Here is a 22958-nt window from a genome sequence, read left to right as displayed (position 1 = left end):
ACCATTATGCTAAAGGGTGAAAGCGTTGTACAATAAACCAACAGAGAGGGCGCGGCCGGCCAATACCAAAAGATGTCCATTTCAATAAAGTAAATGAAACATAAACACAACTCACAAAATAATGATCCACCACTCCGATCCTCAGTCCTCAAATATCTGGTATCCCTCTGTTGTTTATGACAAGATAATGTCATTACCTACACACCCCTACTTGAAATGTTGTAGTCCAAGCTTTGTGCGAAGTCAAGATGGCGGACAACGGCCGTGCGAGTGAAAGGTCATTTTTTTCGCGTGAAAATACGATATTTTTAACAACGAAATGGAAACTCAATCCAATGGAAATTCTCTTTTATTGTATGTTTCACAATTATATGCCCTTTTTGTCAATTCAGAATGTGTTTTGGATGTGTTGACGGTGTGTTGACGCTTCTGTCATGTGTTGACGCTGTGTTGACGCTGTGTTGACGCTGTTTAGTGCGACCCCTTTAGCTTGCTCGCGGCTATAGGCTGTAAAAAAGAGAGTAAAAGTACATGTACTCACGATGGTACGTCGTTTCTCTGCTCGTATCCGGCGGGCTGCTATAAGCTGATATTGTTGTCGTTGTTTCTTTCTCTTGATTTATTTTCAGGGTTGGCAGATAATTTTCATTATCAGGAAATTCACTTGGCCATCCAGTGACAAAGTGAAAGTGATGACTGCAAATCCCGTATCGAGAAGGTTCCCATCCGTTAATCCTCCCCGCAACCTGATCTCTTCCAAACACCGCGCTTGATTTTATTTTTCTTTGGGAATCTGAAGGATACTTCTGTATTTTCTTTGGTTTTTCTATTTGAACAAACCAAGTACGTACGCATAATTACCGGCATTTTCGACGAGTTGTTTTGACTGCGATTACATAACACACGTTATCACGTACATGTGTTGCATGACGGCCGCGCTTGCCAACCAGTGGAAGTAACGCGCATGCGCCTGTCTAATTTGCATATTACATGGGAAAGGCCCATTAACTTTGGCAGTGACCGCAACCCATATTTTTACGACAACGTGCTAGCATAAATAGGGATTGTTTTCTCTCTTCCTATTTTTGACCCTAAAAATCCTCCGGTAAATCCAAGTCTCCGGAAAAAGCTGGCCAATAAAGAATTCTGTTTTCGGCCGGAGGGACCTCTGTTTCAAATCGGCACGTATAATGGTATTTATTTGGACCATTATGCCTTGTATTTTTCCAAATGATGATTCATTGAAATACGAATAACACACAAATACTTAGTTTATCTGCTTGTTGTAGTCCAGTCAGACAGAAGAATTTTGTAATCACTTTCCCCTTGATCAAAGGACTATGGACGCAGAAATATACCAAGAAAAACGAACCTCGTATGATGTGTGGCTCATCTGAATATAATCTTTAACTTTGACACCATTAGAAAATACCCAACTTTTAGTTCTACCAGTATTGTCTAATAAATCAACAACAGATTACAGATATCAATTTTAATACGCAGAAACTACCATAGGCAGCAATATCTGTTGTTGGTTAAAAAAAAGTGCGTTTGGTGACTTAAGAAAAACCAAAGTGAATGTAACAAGCGATAGAGTTTATGCCATTGTGACTAGTGAAACATTGAATCGTCTCGCATTATGGAGTGCAAATATTGTTGATTAATGCTGATGCACTGGAGTAAGAAAGTAGAATTGCACATTTTGCACGTCCGCCTCAACGAACTTTAAAGCTGCAAATATTAGGACAGGCTAGCTAGTGATTAACCTGTTTTTTTTTCTAAGTCAATGCGAATGGTATTATTTCGGCAGCTGTGACAAAAAAAATAATAAGAAAAGTAAAGCGAGAGTATATCGTGCTAGTCAGTTGAATTTTAAAATTGAAAGTTTGTCTTTTTTTTTAAGCAATGATATAAAAACAGGCTGAGTGTAGAGCACACGATTTGGGTCCTGCCTACATCTATACACAACAAAAATACATTTTACAACTGTAAAATGCGCTTATAAATCTTCAAAATGTAAAGTGCGCTTATAAATCTTCAATGTACATATCAACTGCACCGTCCTGGTTCGCCGTTGTACATTGCGATATGAACGGTCATGCAATCAGCACTGCGAGAAAGCCCGTACACTAATAACAAATAATGGACTAGTCCAACCGATCCCCATGCATCATTAACTAGCGGGCGTTCGTGAATGGTTAACCACACAGGCTCATCACTCCATCAGGGGCGGATCCAGGAATTTTTTCCAGGGGGGTGTATCAGCAATCATTGCTGCAATGTAGACAGGGCTTTCTCCGGACACGTGGCCTCTGTAAAATCAAGTGGTAGGAGGGGAAGGGGGTGGTGAAGGGGGCTCGTTCCTTACTTTCAATTGGAGCGCTGTTCAAGCCCGATAATCATTAACACTATATTGCAGAATAGTGTACAAATACCCCGCACCCAAGCGGGCTCATTTCGAAAGTTGTGCACTGGCGGACATTATAACCAGTATAAATGTCATTTTTTTTTGGGTGTCAGAGAGGGGGGGGGGGGGGGGGGGTTCCACATGATTTTTAATGTACTTCTATGAAAAAAATGAGTCACAGCTGGGGGTGGGGTGGGGGTTGAGGTGGGGCTGGGGGAGGGGGGTGGGGGTTCACAACCCAAAAATCTCCTCTCTGGATCCGCGCCTGTCCATTGTGACATCAGTCGCTTGAATAAAGCGCGTCACGGTCATAATTTTATAATGAACATATTAGGGATTGAAGTCCCCCCGAGAAAGGGGCGTGTCCATTGTGCCAGATCTCTGATAGATTCATCCAGGCACGTAGATAATGTTTCCAAAACGGCTAGGCTACGGTTTCTGTCCGAAGTGGCTCAATGACCAAAGCCAAAGCCATAATCATAAGACCGAGACACGCCATCAGTTACAACAACAACAACAACAACAACAACAACAACAACAACAACAACAACAACAACAACAACAACAACAACAACAACAACAACAACAACAACAACAACAACAACAACAACAACAACAACAACAACAACAACAACAACAACAACAACAACAACAACAACAACAACAACAACAACAACAACAACAACAACAACAACAACAACAACAACAACAACAACAACAACAACAACAACAACAACAACAACAACAACAACAACAACAACAACAACAACAACAACAACAACAACAACAACAACAACAACAACAACAACAACAACAACAACAACAACAACAACAACAACAACACAACAACAACAACACAACAACAACAACAACAACAACAACACAACAACAACAACAACAACAACAACAACAACAACAACAACAACAACAACAACAACAACAACAACAACAACAACAACAACAACATATGCCCGCAAGGCCATCAGGTGACAGTGGCGACTTAACGGCGGAAAGATGTCCTTTCCATCAGTAGCACATTATGATTCAATTTCTTGCCTTGCCTAACATGAGTATGGTCCACAGTTATCGACTGCAGTGGCACAATGCCGAAGTCATAATCATCCGACCGAGACACGCCATCAGCTGCACAATTTGATTCAATTTTTCTTTTGCCTTGCCTAACATAATTATAGTCCACTTTAAAAAAACGTTAACATTTGTTCGGCTCTAGTATGAATTTTTTATATGATCTCGAGCTGCTGCTAAAACTGGTCTCACAGCCTGATGAACAGGTGTAAAAACTGTGAAGCGCTTTAAGACCTTGGCATACAGCACTACATGAACTGCATTTTTATTCTATTATGATTATGATATACCTTATTTAAAACTTAATAACCTCCTTATTTTAAGCTTCAATGAAAAAAATGTGAAAGATTACATAAAAAGTGAAAGTTTGAAGTCCAACTCCAACGCGCATCCAAATACAATCCAGATGTGAAACGTGGATGTAAATACGAAGAGAATTATTAACGTTTCTTCATTATTTACTTTCAATTTAGGCCCAACTGTATTTCGTGGATAGGAAGACAGTTGTATTTGAAATATTGATGAACTGGGTTCAAAAACAACAAAAACACTTGCAGCTGTCGTCGTTCCATTTGAATTGCTGATGATGCAACTTTATGTTTGTCATCCGAGAAAGTGTACCAAGCAAACAAAGTAGTTCACAGTTGAAATGTAACTTCGCTGCTGAACTTGCAAATGGTATAATATATAGAATACATCAAGTGGTTTGGAAGGTTTTTGGAGGGTCAAGTTGGGCATTCGGTGGAGGCAGAAACTTGAAATTCGACGGACGCCAACTGACACTGGTAGTAAGGTGATGGTACGATTAGAAGCACAAACCAATGAAATTTGAGCAGCTTGCTTGTGGTTGCCAATGCAAGAATAATTGGCATAATTTAGGTAAAGGGACGCTGGTTAATAAAAGTAGTATCCATAGTGGGATTCCACCCCAATGCTGCCCCTCCTCTAGGAAGTCATACGAGAGTGTCAGCGCCTTAGGCACGGAAACGCAGCCTAGTAAAGTAATCTTCGTTTACTACATGTGGATGGCGCAGTTTGATCGACTCACGAAGGTCACGTATCGACGCATTCTTTTGTGCGCTTAAATGGAGCAAAATGCACAAACCAACAGGGTCACCAATATTCGAGTACTGTATCAAAGGGTTTGCGCGAAGACATTATATACAACTGGGAGCTAAGAACCTATATTCGGGGGGAGGGCTCCTACGGAGCCTACTTTTCTGGAGAGGCATTCAACACGTCATTATCAATGCTAACAAGCCAATTATTGCCTCCTTGAAGTTTCTGAATGGGGCACAAGTGGAAGGGGAGGCACAGACTTCGAGTACGGAAAAGGGGAGGCGTGTCCCCAATCGCCCCCCCCCCAATTACACCACTGCGCCCTCGCGAAGTCACTGAAAACTAACTCAACCTGCCGAGTTTCAGATGGACACGCCAGCTGGCATGGTAACAGAAACCAAATTAGTACAACGTAGTCGCGCTCGTTCCTATCCTAATGGCTGTACCTCATTGAACCTACTGACGTCGCATCACACATGAAACAGAGATTTTAAAACCCTCTTACTGTTGGGGAGGTTTCAACTGTCGGCTGAGCTGATGACAATCCTGTTAGTTAAAAACAAGGACCGGATATTTATAAGTTAATGGATGACCGAAAAACCACGTCAGCAGACAGAAATGAAAGTTATCTGCATCTAGCAGATATTGGAACAATTAAAACTTACTAAAACCTCAATTTAATGCTTTAATGAACACAAAATGTGAAAGTTCAGGGGCGTAGCAAGGTCACTTGTATTGGGGGGGGGGTAGATTTTCTTGAAAAGGGCACTTGCACATCCGTGCTGAAATGCAGGCTTTTTTTTTCTTCTCCTGACACTTGGCCTCCGTAAAATGATATACAACAACAACAACAACAACAGCATTAACAACAACAACATATGCCCGCAAGGCCATCAGGTGACAGTGGCGACTTAACGGCGGAAAGATGTCCTTTCCATCAGTAGCACATTATGATTCAATTTCTTGCCTTGCCTAACAGGAGTATGGTCCACAGTTATCGACTGCAGTGGCACAATGCCGAAGTCATAATCATCCGACCGAGACACGCCATCAGCTGCACAATTTGATTCAATTTTTCTTTTGCCTTGCCTAACATAATTATAGTCCACTTTAAAAAAACGTTAACATTTGTTCGGCTCTAGTATGATTTTTTTTATATGATCTCGAGCTGCTGCTAAAACTGGTCTCACAGCCTGATGAACAGGTGTAAAAACTGTGAAGCGCTTTAAGACCTTGGCATACAGCACTACAAGAACTGCATTTTTATTCTATTATGATTATGATATACTTTATTTAAAACTTAATAACCTCCTTATTTTAAGCTTCAATGAAAAAAAATGTGAAAGATTACATAAAAAGTGAAAGTTTGAAATCCAACTCCAACGCGCATCCAAATACAATCCAGATGTGAAACGTGGATGTAAATACGAAGAGAATTATTAACGTTTCTTCATTTACTTTCAATTTAGGCCCAACTGTATTTCGTGGATAGGAAGACAGTTGTATTTGAAATATTGATGAACTGGGTTCAAAAACAACAAAAACACTTGCAGCTGTCGTCGTTCCATTTGAATTGCTGATGATGCAACTTTACGTTTGTCATCCGAGAAAGTGTACCAAGCAAACAAAGTAGTTCACAGTTGAAATGTAACTTCGCTGCTGAACTTGCAAATGGTATAATATTAAGAAAACATCAAGTGGTTTGGAAGGTTTTTGGAGGGTCAAGTTGGGCATTCGGTGGAGGCAGAAACTTGAAATTCGACGGACGCCAACTGACGCTGGTAGTAAGGTGATGGTACGATTAGAAGCACAAACCAATGAAATTTGAGCAGCTTGCTTGTGGTTGCCAATGCAAGAATAATTGGCATAATTTAGGTAAAGGGACGCTGGTTAATAAAAGTAGTATCCATAGTGGGATTCCACCCCCAATGCTGCCCCTCCTCCAGGAAGTCATACGAGAGTGTCAGCGCCTTAGGCACGGAAACGCAGCCTAGTAAAGTAATCTTCGTTTACTACATGTGGATGGCGCAGTTTGATCGACTCACGAAGGTCACGTATCGACGCATTCTTTTGTGCGCTTAAATGGAGCAAAATGCACAAACCAACAGGGTCACCAATATTCGAGTACTGTATCAAAGGGTTTGCGCGAAGACATTATATACAACTGGGAGCTAAGAACCTATGTTCGGGGGGGGGGAGGGCTCCTACGGAGCCTACTTTTCTGGAGAGGCATTCAACACGTCATTATCAATGCTAACAAGCCAATTATTGCCTCCTTGAAGTTTCTGAATGGGGCACAAGTGGAAGGGGAGGCACAGACTTCGAGTACGGAAAAGGGGAGGCGTGTCCCCAATCCCCCCCCCAATTACACCACTGCGCCCTCACCAAGCCACTGAAAAGTAACTCCACCTCCCGAGTTTCGGATGGACACACCAGGTGGCATGGTAACAGCAATCAAATTAGTACAATGTACCTACAATGAACCTACTCACGTCGCATCACACATAAAACAGGGAGTTTTAAACTCTCCAACTATGGGGGAGGTTTCAACGGTCGGCTGAGCTGATGACAATCCTGTTAGTTAAAAAACAAGGACCGGATATTTATAAGTTAATGGATGACCGAAAAACAACGTCAGCAGACAAAAAAAGGAAAGTTGTCTGCATCTAGCTGAGTTTTGAACAGTTAAAACTTACTAAAACCTTAATTTAATGTTTTAATGAACACAAAATATTAAAGTTCAGGGGCGTAGCAAGGTCACTTTTATCCGGGGGGGGGGGGGGTAGAATTTCTTGAAAAGGGCACTTGCACATCCGTGCTGAAATGTAGGCTTTTTTTTCTCCTGACACTTGGCCTCCGTAAAATGATATAGTGGGGGGGGGGGGGGGGGTACCATCTGTGGATGGGGTTGCTGTTCAAAACCGACGATTATCCAAACTAACAGACCATATATGGCGCTTTTCAGGGCGATACATGCGCAAAATAAGCCACTTGTAACGGCCACTCCACACGAATGGCATTTTTTTTTAAAAGGGCACTTGTTCAGCAAACAGGGCACTGGTTAACAACAGAAGGGCATTCTACAAAGATTGGGGGAAGGGGACCGGGGACGGTAAACGCAGGTAAAAAAGGGGGCATGAATGGAAAAGGGAAGTATTTACAAATATTGGGGTGGTTTGGGTAACTCCCTTACCCCCCCCCCCCCCCCCCCCCCACGGCTGGCTACGCCTATAAGGTTTACATGAAAAGTGTAATTTTAAAAACCGGCCACGACGCTTATCCAAACCCAACAGAACGGAATGACACGTGAATGTAAACATGAAGAGAATTATTAACTGTTTCTTCATTTACTTTCAATTGGGGCCCACCTGTGTTTTATGGATAGAAAGACAGTTTTATTTGCAATGATATAATAATCAACTCGGCCATAAAAACACTTGCACCTGGCGTCGTTCCATTTCAATTGCTGACGATGCAACTTTATGTTTGCCATCCGAGAAAGTGTACCAAGCAAACAAAGTAGTTCACAAAAGTTGAAATTTTACTCGGCTGTTGAACTTGCTGAAGGCATATTCATTTTTGGGGTCAACTTGGGCATTCGGTGGGAGTGGCAACTTTGTGATAAGCCTTCGATGGACGTCATCTTAGTCTAGGCTACCTGAGCCAATGACTAAGATTTACGTATCGGGATGTAACTCTTATGGCAGTAAATGCATGTATTGTTAAAAAGAGTGGTGGATAATTGTTACAGCCATCAAACAAAGGGGAACAACACCCATGTGCAGTATATGGGTAACTTATACGCAATGCGATAGATAAGGGGACATTGCCAAAAGGTCTGCCCCAGACCATTCTGGCCTTCCCTTGCCATCCCCCGCCCCCCCCCAAAAAAGGGAGTGCCGCTTTACAACTCCCCGCTCCCAAATCTCCGCTCAAGGTTGGGTCAGTTGATAAGTGCACAGACAAATGATGAATAGGTATGAAATTTGAACACTTTGTCTATGACAAACATGCCAGAACTATTGCTATAATTGAGTTAAAGAGACGCTGGTCAAAGAACAAGAGTAGTATGCACGGTGTGATTCTAACCCCAATGTTGCCGCCGCCTCTTCCATCCTCTCATGGGGAGTGCCATGTTCGTTGTGGAAATGAGTCCCTACACAAAGAGTGTGTCCACGTCTGTAATTAGGCAAGGAAACGCAGCTAATTGGTAAACGCAATCTTCGTTTTGCAACTGTGGATGGCGCCGTTTGATCTACTAACGAATGTCACATATAGGACACTTCTCGGCGCAATCTTTTGAGCGTACCCATGGATCAAAATGCACAACAAACCCATAGCGTCACTAATATTGGAGTTTTGCAAGGAAGGGTTCGCACGAAGAAATTATATACAAATGGGGGCAGAGAACCTTTGTTCTCGGGGCCTCCTACGGGGCCTCATTTTCTGGAGGGGCATTGAACACGTCCATATTCATGCTAAAAACCCCATTTTTGCCTTCTCAAAGTTTATGAATGGGGCACAAGGGGAAGGGGAAGAAACAGACGTCGTGTAGAGGAAAAGGGAGGCGTGTCCCCAGGTGGTTCCCCCTAATTACGTCACTGCTCTGTTGCCAAGCCACTTATAAGGAAGTCAAAATCCCAAGTTTCGGGTAGACACTCCAGCTGGCATGGTAACAGCGATCACTGTAGTGCAATCGCTTGTTCCCATGCTCATGGTTGTGCCTGCATTGAACCTTACTCGCTTTGCATCACACACCGAACACAGAGTTTAAAACTCTCCGACTTTGGGGAATGTTTCAAATGTCGGCTGAGCTTATCAATGACAATCCTCTTATTTCCAAAATGAAAGGACCGGATATTTAAAAGTTAATGGCTCACCGAAAAACCACGAAATGGAAAGTTTTCTGCATCTAGCAAATAATGGAATAATCTACACGTCGTCTCACGCGATGCGGGCCAGGAGCCATCTGTTTCTCGGCAATGGAAGTCTATAAAACAAACGGAGGCTCTGCTGCAAATCAGACCGTTCCTCATCGGACGCCATGGTAAAGATGGATCGCCTCTTGGTTCCGCTTCTCGCGGTGCTCATCGCTGGTAAGTCAGGAATCTTTTACTGATTAATTTTGTTATAAGAAATGAAAGTTGATTATTTCAGCCGTGGCTCACAGAGTGTACGCTAACCATTCGCTGGTACCATGGGGACCTTTCTCTTAGTTTTTAACTCAATATTAGTTAAATATCTCCCAATTTAACGAGAAAACGCTTGCTGAGAGTGAAGATTGGACTGGTATTGGATACACTGTGAAATCATTCCGCCTGAAATTCGGACGGAAACAATCGTTGAAGGTGGTTAAAGCAGATGTGCTTGGGGGCAAAGCTAGCAACATATTCCAGTTACGAATCGGGTTTTCTAAAAAAATGCAACTCTCTTCAAAGCCATTTTTTTGTTTCAAAAAGAGCACAAAAAGCAAATGTTCCCATCTGTACCTAAAAAGTATGTCTGAACGAGGTTTGCTATTGTTTATACACATGGTGGTTTCCATTTTCCATTGTCGGTACACTTATTAGTAAAGAACATGGTGACTAGAGAAAACGCAATTCGAATAACCTAACCTTTTCATTACTTTTGGGTGTACGCTATACATGGGCGTCGCGAGGGGGGGGGGGGGGGCAAGGGGGGGCACTTGCCCCCCCTGGAAAAGCAAAAAAAAAAAAAAAAAAAAAAAAAGAAAAAGAGGCGTGAAGACAAAGTGGTGTAAATTTAATGAGTTTGGGGGGGGGCAAAATGTCCCTGCCCCCCTCTAAATCTGATAAATCGAGAATTTGTTAAAAAATACAAGCATTTTTTGGCAAACAAAAATTTTTGCCCCCCTCTAGAAAAAATCCTGGCGACGCCCATGACGCTATACCTTAATCCTGGAAGTAAGGGTCAGGCAACTTCACGTACATGCTAAAGAAAGGTTCATTTAGTCATGGTCTATCAGATCACCAAGAACGAACTTGACTCTCACGTTTTGTTCTCGAGTTATGATTGAAACGAAACGTTCACTCCTTGAACTCAAATCGCTTGTAGTTTGCTGCCTGATTTTCACACTTGTATGTACACCTCAGTATCAGGATTGATGTTCACACCAATATGTTCATGCTCTGTTCCGTTTGAAAGAAAAGCCGCGGAGAATTATTGTCAAGAAAAATTTACGAACACGAGTAGAATACAAACACAAGCACGTACTGGAAAGAATGAAGACAAAACCAAAGGGTGATGGGGTTGAAACCCCAACACCCGACTTAAAAACGAGATTAGGTCGTACCCGATCACCGAACCAGATGTTTGCGTTTGTCTTTGTAACAAATGCATGGTGATGGGGCAAAGAACTATTTCATTTGGCACTGTCTAACTCAGATGTAAATATGTTCAAGCAAACAACAGGAAAAGTATCAATTCAAACATTTGTTTCGGTTTAACCATATATGTATTTGAACAAAATATGCATTCTTCAGGGATCCAGAGGTTTCCAAAACACCTTTTTTTGACAATTTACTTCCGATTTGATGACACAATTAAAAATGTGTATTATACTAATGTAGAGTAGACAGGTTATGCTAGATAAAGAAAAAAAAAACCCGTCTGACATATAACACGAACATATATGTGTTCGAAGTAGTCACACACGACTCCCGGTTTGATGACGTCACACCATAAGAGCGCCCATTGACAATAAAGACGCTGACGTCGTTATTTTGGCTACACTGAACCCCAATTGGAACCGAATGATGTTATTTAATTAAAAAAAAAATGCAAAACCCCCCAAAATAATAATTTTCAAAGTCTCTCTATAATAACTTCCGGTCTGATGACATGATCATTGTGAAACTTCGCAAAATACACTTTTTTATTGTCAACAAAATGTTAACGGACAATTTGGTACAATATTGTTTTTAAATAAAAGGTTTTTGATATGCCACTATAGGGCGCTCTACTCGGTGATGACGTCATCGTGACATTTTTTAAAGTTTACTTCTACTCACTAAACATTTCCTGAATTAGTATTACTTTAGTCCAATGGTTTCCTTTTCAAGTTATATTGCTTTTGCAGTAGCACCAGAACTGAAGGTCAAACCGTTTTGTGCTTGGGAATCAAAAGTGTTGCCCAAGGCAATGTCTTCCACCTCACAAAAAAACAAGTGAACCCAGTTATCAATTCAGTTCAAAACATATAGTTCAAGAGATATATGTTGTCAAGCTTATATCGCTTGTAATTTGATACGTTATGACGTCATGATGACGTTACAATATATGTCATATCTTTGGACAAGCCGGCATGCTGGTACACAGTTTCATTTCATCTCTTGAACCGTTTAAAAAAGGGAATTCAGTGTCTTAATTTTCACGCTTCTTTCGGTATTTTGAATTCACCCTACTTTGACCTTCCCTTAACCCCGGCAGTAAAGGTCAAGTTACTTCACGCAGACGACAAAACCAAAGGGTAACGCCATCACCCCATTCATTCACCCCATCACACCATTTCAAAACTTTGAATGGTTTGTAGGCGATGACTCAAAGAAAGAAAGGCTAGAGGTCTATGTCTTTTCCGCAATATGATTTTTGTATGAGTTAATGGTTTTTTTTGCGATGTGCAGGTATGTTAATGATAGTTTCGTTTACAAATTGCATTCAATGTAAAATTGTGCAAAAGTAACCAAAACATAGAATTGTATAAAAAAAGGAGATATCACGTCACGATGACGTCATCATGGGGCATGTCACGATATCTTAAAGGTGCATTTTCAAAGTCAGATATCTAGAGAACTATAAGCCCGATTTGGTTGAAATGTTCGCATGAACCTACTCGGACAATAGTTGAGATGACTTTATGATGACGTTTTCATGTTATTTTATACGAATTTTTTAAGGAATATTGTCAGAATTTCCAACAATTGTTTCATTCTATCTAGCAAGCTGAACACAAATAAAAAAGCAAAAAATTCTAACCTGCTCCGTGGGTCATGCTCATGTTCACAGAATTGCAAAAAAAAGAGAAACACACCCCGAATAATGTCATAATGATGTGCTGAATTGGATTGCTGATTAGAAAAAGATGTATTTTCATGGACTTTGTTTGCACATGAAATGGATTATGTTCATCACTTAAAATGGACAAAAGAAAACTTTTAAAACTACATAAAAAGCGGAAAAGCCCTATGACCTGTTCATCGAACCGACATAGTTCTAGGTATTATTATTGTTTTGGTCGCATCTTCATTTCAATTCTTTTTCGATATGTTTTCTTGTTTTGACAAACCACTTTTAGTAAGTAACATACATCAGACCCTACAAAAAAAATAGAAAGATAGTACTATTGTGGAAACTTTATGATAAATAAAAATGAAAAATGAAGAATGGAGAAAAAAAGGCTTAGAATGGCCCTAATCTGGCCCATTGTGTAGGCAACAGGCATGAATTCCAGTGAGGAGCCACTCTGAATCGATTGAATAGAATTTGTGCACCCGGGACCAGCTCTACTAGGCTTGCCTTGTCTTTTTGGCGGGAAAGATAGAGGGCGCACTTTCGTAAATTGCGCTTGGAAAGGTCTATAATTCCCTTCTAAAAATATCCTCCTAACCAATATGGTTTGTCTTCTCAGTAATTTCATGGAAAAAAATCTGGTTCTTGCGCGTAACTTTGTACACACCAATGTACTTATTAACCAAAGTATTTTTGCCACTGACTATCCCTATTGCCGAGTATGATTCCTTTTATTTGGATCTTTTATAACTAAACGTCATGCTCATTCAAATGCATATTCTTAGAAAGGTCGAAATCTCTTCGCTTCCACGCTGAACGTTTGGTATACCGTGGGGAATATCTAGGTTGTGTTAACTTTAGGTTTACTCCAGTCTTAACGACTACCAAGTTAACGGTCATTAAATAGCCATGTATTGTTAACTTGCTTCTTTTGTTTTTTATTTCATAGTACCACTGGTCTACAGTGCTGGTGAGTTGAACATTTTCTAGATACAAGTACTGTAACATTCTGAATCCTACAAATTTACCACTGCCTGACTGCAGGAACCATAGACGCGCTGTTTGTAATTAATTTCTAAGGGCAGATACAGTATGTACTTGTACAGTCAGGGTTGGTGCGCGTAGATGTATAGACTTGAAATCAAGTCGGTTATTTTTAGGTTTAGTCTGCCTGCGCCGCTGCGTACGGCACCGCATCACCGGCGTTGACTACCGCATACCGTCGTGGGGTTACGTGGCAGGATAGTCCTGATATTGCAGGGAAATTAATGCCTCCCAGAAAGGATCTGGTTGGATCAAACAAACTTGCACAAAATACACAAAATCAGCCAATAACAGGAGTGCTCCCCAAAACGTGCATGTCACAAGAAGTGAACTACCAGTAGTTAAATGTTTATGCTAGTTTCTGATTTTGCTTACGTACGCAGGTTGCCCAGATAATTTCTATCGTTTTGGAGACATATGCCTGAGCCTGTTGCAGACAGATGACCAGACATTTGGTAATGCTGAAATGCAATGCAAGGCTCTGAATTCAGAGGCTACGCTTGCTATTGTGAAAGACTACCGCACACAAGGTGAGACAACACTGTCTTTTGAAGTCCTTTTTTATTCCATTTGAAAGCACAGTGCCTACCTTGAACTATGGCATTCACGCCATCCGCTTCATGTACATTACATGTACATGTACGCCTAAAATATCTGCATACAGTCTTGGCCTTTTTGAAAAGACAAACATTTTGTGTTTTCTTTTGAGAAGTGGAATTCAAGGAACCATACATAGAACCAAAACCTAGTTTTCGTGACTTGTTGTAGTTTCTCTTCAAAAGACTGACTGTACTTTTTTGGTTGTTTATTGCAGCCCAAATTGTTACATTTATGAGGTCCTTGGACAACACCAAGAATGTATACATTGGACTCAAAGCAACCCCTGGTAACCAACTCTATACTTGGAGCGATGGGACCGCATTAGATGTGTCGTTTACTCGATGGGGCGTTGGGCAGCCAGATGGATATGCGTTATTGGTAATGTAGTAAATAGTTACAACTGCCATGTAAATGGAACGTACATGCAACCTTCCGTTTAACAATCTGTCCATTACTGATAGGTATCAATGTTACATGGGTGATTCCTTTAAAAACGTCAAGGTAACTTTTTTTTATTCAAGTTTTTATTGGACCCATCGTAACATTGGTTTAATTCCTCAGTCATTTATTTGCTAGAAAACCGGTGGCCAGTCCACCCTTTAGTAATAAGCATTGTTAATTTCCTTTGTGGTTGAAAGGAAAGGGTGTAATTTTCAGGCTTTACAAAACGGTGACAAAAGTACCTGTCATCAGTTGTTTGTAACAATTTAAGATATGCAGAAACAAAAAAAAATCCAAAACCTCAGATGATTCAATTATTGGACAAAATCAACATTATACTCGGTAGCTATTGATATTATTATAATACAATTCATTGCCTACCCATTATTCAGCTAGCAGTAACACATGCTTCTATATTGGATCTGGTTTCGGCCACTTCCATGTAATTGCCGGTTGTAACCCAATGATTTTGACGAGGCCTACCATTTCCTGCATGTACATGTAGCAGAATTCTTTTTAGTCACACATGTAACTCACCATAGAAGATTATATCTCCAAAATAAAAACACATTTCTAAGTTATGTATCAGAAGCCGGCGGGTGATTTACTCAGACATCTGAACTGATATGGGTACTGTCATATCTATGGTCATGTCATGAGGTAATCTTAGGGGCATTTCATTGAAAATACGCCTAATTCAAAACACGATTAAACAACTTTTGATTTGAAATCGAGATCGAGAATGCTGTTTTTCTCGGAATATACAGCTGAAGCTGAGCTGAAACTTCATCAGGTTAGTTGTTCAGCACCCTTTTTTAGAATTTGAGCACGTTTGTTACTTCAAACGAACAAAATGCACTTATCAAAAATGATGGACTGTACCTTTAACTGTAATGCAAGTAATGCATCTACCATTTTTGATTCGCATATTTTCTGGAAAATTTCACAACAGACCGCTAGAGAGTATTGTGTTGTACTGGATAACAGCGATGTGAAACAGCCTGGCTATTGGTATGATGTGCCCTGCACTGAGCAGCATAGATACATCTGCAGCAGAGAACTTGGTAAGTTTGTCAAGTTTACCACCAGCTATATTACTATCATATTGTTGGCTTAGGTTGCACTGTGGTATCTATCTGACAAATTCGATATTATTCTCCTGCATACCACCACCAAGGGAAGTACCGTATACTATCTTAAAGGGTCAATCAAATAAATTTTAAAACAAGCCATATATTGTATAAATAGCCTTCCTTGGAACTGTATGCAAATGATGAAGATTTTTTTTAAATGTTTCTTTTAACGGTTTACTAATAAAATTACAGTTGACTCAGGTGTGTTGTTTGCAATTGATATGACATAATTCGTCACCGTTTTCACGAAGAGCATGGATCTATGAGATGATTTTTTACGTGAACCCAGTAATTAGAATCAACACGGGTAGTTAATTACCGAAGTAATTACCAAAGTTGCGTGTCTCTTCGTAAAAACGAAAATTCATGTTTTTTACATTGCGGCCCTATCTGTTCAATGTGTTTTGTTTTCATATGGAAAAGTGCGCGTTTTTTACTCTCTCGCAGGTGAGAATGTAACAAAGATGTGTGGCTCTAAGCGAAAACGAAAATCTCAGTTGACCTACTTTACATGCAACTGACCTATCGCGGTAGAATCGCGTTAGAATCGCATTAACGCAGCTTGTGAAATATTGTCCAATTACATGATAAACAAATGAACGCGGAACGCGCGAAATCTGTGACAAACAAAACTAAGTGTACAAAACCTCCATCCGGTTCGTTAGTAAAAACGTCATACACGCGCGCCCACCATTGGTGACTAGCGCACATTGGCTACAAACGCTTGAGTTGCGTTAACTTCCGGTTCCACTCATGCAGAAAGTGCTGGAGGTGACGTCACACTAACGAACCGGATAGGGTTGTCTGAGGGGCGTGGCTAACTAGCAAACAGCGATAGGTCAATAGCTTTTGTACGCGTTCAAGGGGCAGGCATCTTGGTGTCTCTTCGTGAAAAACACAAAATGTAATTATCGAGATGCATGCCCCTTGCATCATTAATGTTATTAGGAAATAAATATTGTTTTGCTTAAAGAAACATAACCAAATGGATAAGTACAATGTTTTAAAGTAAAATAGTGAACAAAAATCGATTCGAAATAAAATTGTCATTTTTGACATGTTTGGCTTTTCGTTAAAACAGTGACGAATTGTTTGAATGACAATGTACAGTAACCTTATTTCTGTTTGTCTGTCCTACTTGCCTATGGTATGCTCTTTTTTGTGTATGCAGATGATAGCGACAATAACAAACCACTACCTGGGCCTCGATGCCCTAACGATTTCATTCCGTTTGGCAGTAGTGCATGTTTTTACTTGTACAATGACGCAGCCAAAAGTTATGATGATGCACAAGCTGCATGTCGTGCCATCAACGCAGGGCCCCAATACCAATTCAATCTTGCTACAGTACTGAATGGCTACGAGTCAGCGCTCGTGGAGACTTTGATGTACTCATTTGATGTACCATCTGCTTGGATTGGATTGAAATCAAATAACGTGAGTTCTTCTTGAACATGCAGGTTTTTTTTAAACTCTTTTACTTTGAAAATAATTACGTGGAATAATAATATGGTAATATAACCAGTTCCATTTTAAGCCAATCTGTGAAATTTTAAAGCCAACATCATCTAAAGTGGCCGTGTTTTCAATATTTCAGCATTTCTCGCCACTATTTTGCAGATATGCCTAATTACACACAGTAGGGACTAGAAAATGGTGCAATTAGCGCCACCATGCTTTGGTGCAAATGTCACCAAGATTACAAAGTCGATGCCATGCTTCAAAATCAAGTCGCCATTAAAACTATAGAAAAAATACAACCAAAACTATGAATAATATACAGATAAAACTATATAATGATCCTCTTTGCTATTTCATTTTCAAGTGCGCACATCAGGTTCAACGATTTAGTTTCGGAAGGTAAATAGTTCACAACACGCGCGCAAAATCATAGCGGGATTTTTAAGGCACCATTGTTTAAACTGTTTTGTGTGCTCTAAATTTTGGGCGATAGAAAATTTCAATCTTTTCTTTGATTGTATGAAAAATTGCAGAAATGTGGATTCGGTTACCACGTCTCCCATAGACTTGCGTGCTTTCGTCAGCCTTGTTTATCTCCGGAAAGGAACTGGTACATGTCACTTGGTGGTCGTGGTCGGTCTGTGACCGGAGAATTGACCAAAAAGCCCCAAAAGTTTCCCACAAACTATAACTACTAAATTTTAATTAAAAAAATGAACAAAATATATTAAATACCTAACCCAAAATGTTTGTACATGTAACAATTCGGAAAGATGTTTATGAAAAAAATTCTAAAATGTAGGCAAATATGTGCAGTAATGTTGTTGCATATGAAAGGGGAACTCCCAAGCTACACGCCAATGTGACTATAGAGGTCGCTATTCATATGAGTCTGTGTAAAACAGCGTAGATTTCATGCAAGACTTTCATGCAAGACAGCCAGAGCTTATTGTGCACTCGCACTTGTTCATATGTATTTTATCTTTTGAGTTTACTTACTTGTTTTTAGTAAACGTTAGGCCACTTATACAAACAAAAAAAGTTGGAACTGAATATTAAAACATGGAACAATACTTTACGATCGGACAGTCCGGCCAGTCGAGTGTGTTATATCGGTTACAAACAGCTAGTAGCCCGGCAAGTTGTGCGATATAGCCCTTATAAACATTCGCAATTTATTTCAGGGTAAGTTTGCAAGGGGCAATACCAAAAATTATCGAGCTGGACTTGTACGGTTAATTATGAATTTATATCACTGTTATGAGTTTACTTACCGCTGAACAGATAAGATTTGAAGGTTTGTTGAAGGTAGCAATAAGACAAAGATTTACGGTAGCACTGTGTGACAGGTCTCTTTTGTGAGTTTGTGAAGTTCTGGAAAGAACCGGGGGAAACGCAACGTTTCGGACAGTAAACTCTGCCCATTGTCTCCTGTGTATACAAACAGTGCTTGGAGCATGAAATCATGTCCACCCCAATTCATTTTTTCAATTTGTCATCCCCGTTACTGATGCCTATCATCAACACCAACCTTTCGAATTTTAAAATTGGAGAACAGTGAGTATATGGAGCCTCTAGGCTAGATCCTTCACAATCAGCCAGGATAGAACTTTGGACTTGATGCAGCTTGAACGTTTAAAGTTCGAAGTTCAAAGAGAATGCCATTGGTTTTCTGCACACTGGAGGTGTTTGAAGATTTGGGAAGGTACCAAGGAAAATGCTTTGAGTGTTGTGTTAATTACTTTTTACAATGTTTGAGTCTACATTTCTTTGAATGTTCAGAATGAATTTGGATGGGAGATTGACTACCCTATAGTCTATACTAATTGGGGAACGGATGAACCCAGCGGTCAAGCTGGTGAAGGATGTGTGCGTGCCAGGATCGATGGGGACAATTGGGACGACACAACCTGTGCTGACACAGCGGCATACATTTGCCGTTTAGATAAACTAGGTAAGAAAAAAAACCTCTTAACGTTCAGAATAAACAATGTTGGTGCTTGTAGAATGCTTGTGACCTGATCTGGCAAAAAATGATGCACAAAGATCACAACATGAGTTACATAAATGCATGGGCTTGTAGCTGCACCAAACAACTTGTGTTTTGCTTTTATCGTGATGAGAGCAGGTCATTAACCTTAATGTTTGCTACATCAAGTGGCTGTCTTATAACAACAGCTTCAAATTTGTATTGGCACTTCCTTGTAGGGTTGTATTCCTAAGATGGAATTTGGTCGGGGTGATGTAAATTCAACATTTTATTGGCCCTTCATCAACGCTGTATACTTGGTCTTGTTCCAAGTGATTATGATAAAAAAAATTCACAAAAAATACTCATGTGGGGCTCGAACCCACGATCTCCTGTTTACTAGTGGAGACGTCTTACCAATCGACCCCAAACTTGGTTCGAATCTGATAAAGTAGCGTGTACTGCAACCATACTCTTTATCAGATGATATTTGAGTAAGGGTAATATCAATTCAATATTTATTTACTTTTTTTGCCCAATATTGTGAATATTTTCTCACAATCATTCGGAACAACACTGAGTATGCAGTGTTTACATATTACGTCGGTTAAGGGCGACAAAGCCCCAGATATTGAATTCATATTGGTGTTAATAGAAGAAAATGACACAAATAATGAAAACATCTGGGATCTGTACGAAAAACTAAGAAGAGTGGTATGACTCCCGCCAAACAAAATAAGAGAAAAATACACAAAACACCAAACCAAATAACTGTATGTGTTATTTTAAGTTGTCGGAATGCTTGTCACATTGACTCACGTTTACAATCAGGGGTCACATTAATGTAGCTTTCTGTACCAGCGAAAGTGTACATTGTGAGTGTTCTCAGCTTCTATCTGCTAATTAGCAATTTCTGCTTTGATAGCGACTATGTAAAAAAGGCAAAATTTACTCTCCCTGATTCCTGATAGCAACAAACGTTCCCACCCAACCCGTACCACAGTCCTCATTCCACTGTCTAAGCCCCATCCAACCCCCACCCCAGTCCCCATTCCACTGTCTAAGCCCCATTCAACCCCACCCCAGTCCCCATTCCACTGTCTAAGCCCCACCTAACCCCCACCCCAGTCCCCATTCCACTGTCTAAGCCCCATCCAACGCCCACCCCAGTCCCCATTCCACTGTCTAAGCCCCATCCAACCCCCACCCCAGTCCCCATTCCACTGTCTAAGCCCCATCCAACGCCCACCTCAGTCCCCATTCCACTGTCTAAGCCCCATCCAACGCCCACCTCATTCCTCATTCCACTGTCTAAGCCCCATCCAACCCCCACCCCAGTCCTCATTCCACTGTCTAAGTCCCATTCAACCCCACCCCAGTCCCCATTCCACTGTCTAAGCCCCACCCAACCCCAACCCCAGTCCCCAATACACTGTCTAAGCCCCATCCAACCCCACCCCAGTCCCCATTCCACTGTCTAAGCCCCATCCAACCCCACCCCAGTCCCCATTCCACTGTCTAAGCCCCATTCAACCCCCCAGTCCCCATTCCACTGTCTAAGCCCCATCCAACCCCACCCCAGTCCCCATTCCACTGTCTAAGCCCCATCCAACCCCCACCCCAGTCCCCACTCCACTGTCTAAGCCCCATCCAACCCCCACCCCAGTCCTCATTCCACTGTCTAAGCCCCATTCAACCCCACCCCAGTCCCCATTCCACTGTCTAAGCCCCATCCAACCCCCACCCCAGTCCCCACTCCACTGTCTACGCCCCATCCAACCCCCACCCCAGTCCTCATTCCATGTCTAAGCCCCATTCAACCCCACCCCAGTCCCCATTCCACTGTCTGAGTCCAACCTGACCCCCACCCCAGTCATTCCACTGTCTAAGCCCCATCCAACCCCCACCCCAGTCCCCATTCCACTGTCTAAGCCCCACCTAACCCCCACCCCAGTCCCCATTCCACTGTCTAAGCCCCACCCAAGCCCCACCCCAGCTCATTCCACTGTCTAAGCCCCATCCCACCCCCACCCCAGTCCCACTCCACTATCTAAGCCCTATCCATCCTCACCCCAGTCCTCATTCCACTGGCAACTCTTAAACTCGGCAATTCTCTGTCATTCTGTCAGCCTTGACCTACCCAACTCCTGACCCAGCTACGGTGATTTTACCCTGCCCCAATAGTGACTGGATCTCCCAAGATGAAAACTGCTACTACTTCTCTGACAGAAAGACAGACTGGGGAGAGGCTAATTTCAGGTGAGGCCAGGGGAGGAACAGTGACACAGACATGCAAAGACCCCTTACATCAATAGGACAGGTCCTCAAATTGTGTTAATTTAAATGACAAAACATTTCCTCTGTGTGGGTGGACTGTGCAAGGGGTCTATTGTCTATTATTCATTTGAATAGGATGACTCTCCACTTGACATGATGACTTGTGATGATCTTGGGCTGACTGTAATGTGATTTGCCTAGTTATATACATATGTATAGGCAAGAATGACGTGCTTATTTACGTTCATTAATGTAATGTGGTATACATACATGTACATGTAGTTTGATTATACAGTGGGTTTCGTACATACATACCACAGATGTCTGCTCGCTGACACAGCATAGCCTTAAAACCAAGGCTATGTTATAACTTGTTTACAGTGAATGATAGCAAGGCCTGAACTTGCCAATTTTGAGCCGGAATGTCACTCTCATTTTGACCTATCTGTTTTGGAAATTTCCCATCCCAGATTGCAATCCAAATAATTACTGGATGGGCTGGAAGATAAAATCAATGTCTGCACAGCCACACAGACTGCGCAAACTATAAATGGTTCATTGCAGCCAATTAGGGTTTATATTTCTTGTTCATACAAAGATGCATGCGGATGTATGAGGGTGCCATGCTTGCAAGCATCACTTCATCAGCTGACAACCAATTCATTTATGAAAGGGCCAAAGCCAAATACCCAGTAGAACAATTTGTTTGGATTGGACTGACACGTGTTCAGACTGGCAATGATGATTGGGGTAAGTGGTAACCAGTTTTGTTCATATTTAACATGGACTGCATGGACTCTACATGGGGGGGGGGGGGGGGGGGCTTGGGGGCAAGGAAATATTTTATTGGGGGGGGCAGTCAAAAATCTTAAGACTGTGTACGCGCATGCGTACCATTGTCAATGGTCCGGAAATAAACCACTAGGGCAACTAAGAAGTGAAGTCGTTTTTATGAATGAGAAACGTACCAAACCGCAGAATGGTGTATAACAAATGTAGAACAAATGTACAAAGACGTTGGTTGCACACTATCTACGGCTGCATAAATGCATGTTTGACGTGTGTTGTTTCAAGTACCAATGTTTTAATGCGTTCATTGGCCCCAAATCTAATGAATCTTTAATCAACAGCGAACTTAGTGAAGAAAAATAAACATAGTTAATCCCAACTTGTAGATAAAGTGTTCGGGAAAACTTGGAGGCAAACTGGGCGGGCTAGGACAAAACTGGGGAACAAATGTCGTCCACGCCCCCCGTAGTACCCGCTACTGAGCCTGTGGCGATACAACTACATCAACGTTGGGTCAGTTATGGACTTTGTGATACACAATAAACTTCTTTATACAGTTAGAAACTTGAGGTACGTCCTATCAACACAGATAAATGATGCGCGTGTAGAGAGTTCTACACATACATGTAGAGCTGTCACCAGTGATAATTAAGTACAATCTTCT

This window comes from Patiria miniata, unplaced genomic scaffold, assembly GCF_015706575.1.
Source record: "Patiria miniata isolate m_02_andy unplaced genomic scaffold, ASM1570657v1 HiC_scaffold_24, whole genome shotgun sequence".
NCBI lineage: Eukaryota > Metazoa > Echinodermata > Asteroidea > Valvatida > Asterinidae > Patiria > Patiria miniata.
The sequence above is the reverse complement of the archived record's forward strand: the minus strand, read 5'-3'. Positions refer to the sequence as shown.